Source organism: Salvelinus sp. IW2-2015, unplaced genomic scaffold (genome assembly GCF_002910315.2).
Source record: "Salvelinus sp. IW2-2015 unplaced genomic scaffold, ASM291031v2 Un_scaffold4836, whole genome shotgun sequence".
Lineage (NCBI taxonomy): Eukaryota > Metazoa > Chordata > Actinopteri > Salmoniformes > Salmonidae > Salvelinus > Salvelinus sp. IW2-2015.
Window position 1 is genome coordinate 52,375 of NW_019946105.1, and position 1,449 is coordinate 53,823.

Below are 1,449 nucleotides of genomic sequence, written 5' to 3' on the forward strand. Positions count from 1 at the left end.
TAGCCCATCTGTAAATAGCCCAACTAATCTACCTACCTCATCCCCATATTGTTTTTATTTACTTTTCTGCTCTTTTGCAAACCAGTATTTCTACTTGCACATCACCATCTGCTCATCTATCACTCGTGTTAAATTTGCTAACTTGTAATTACTTCGTTACTATGGCCTATTTATTGCATTACCTCCTCACGCCATTTGCACACACTGTATTTAGACGTTCTTTTTTTTCTATTGTGTTATTGACTGTATGTTTGTTTATTCCATGTGTAACTCTGTGTTGTTGTTTTTGTCGCACTGCTTTGCTTTATCTTGGCCAGGTCGCAGTTGCAAATGAGAACTTGTTCTCAACTAGCTTACCTGGTTAAATAAAAGGTGAAATAATGTTTTTATTTTAATTTTATTTTAAGGCGTTCTACTAGATGTTGGAACATTGCTGCAGGGACTTGCCTCCATTCAGCTAGCCAAAAGATCATTAGTGAGGTTGGGCACTGATGTTGGGTGATTACGCCTGGCTCGCAGTCGGTGTTCCAATTCATCCCAAAGGCGTTCATTGGAGTTGAGGTCAGGGCTCTGTGTAGGCCAGTCAAGTTCTTCCACACCGATCAACAAACAATTTCTGTATGGACCTCGCTTTGTGCACAGGGGCATTGTCATGCTAAAACAGGAAATGGCCTTCCCTAAACTGTTGCCACAAAGTTGGAAGCACAGAATCGTCTAGAATGTCATTGTATGCTGTAGTGTTAAGATTATCCTTCACTGGAACAAAGGGGCCGAGCACGAACCATGAAAAACAGCCAAACCCAGATTTGTCCATCTGCCAGATGATTCAACACTCCAGAGAACGCATTTTCACTGCTCCAGAGTACAATGGCGGCGAGCTTTACACCACTCCAGCTGACGCTTGGCATTGCGTATGGTGATCTTATGCTTGTGTGCGGCTGCTTGGCCATGGAAACCATTTCCTGAARCTCCCAACTAACAGTTATTGTGCTGACGTTGCTTCCAGAGGCAGTTTGGAACACGGTAGTGAGTGTTGCAACCCATTTTCAGCACAAGGTCCCGTTCTGTGAGCTTGTGTGGCCTACCACTTCACGGCTGAGTCATTGTTGCACCTAGACATTTCCCACTTCACAATAACAGCACCGARGTTGACCGAGGCAGCTCTAACAGGGCAGAAATCTGACGAACTGACTTGTTGGAAAGGTGGCATCCTATAACGGTGCCATGTTGAAAGTCACTGAGCTCTTCAGTACGGGCCATTTTACTGCATCTCTATGGAGATTGTATGGCTGTGTGCTAAATTTTATACACTTGTCAGCACACGGGATAGCAAGGTGGTGTTCTTAAAGTGTTTCTGGTTTACTCTGGAGCCAATGTACCACGATTATAACAAGTATGTGGAAAACCCTTCAATTTTAGTGGATTTTGGCTTTAATTAGCCAACAGCGT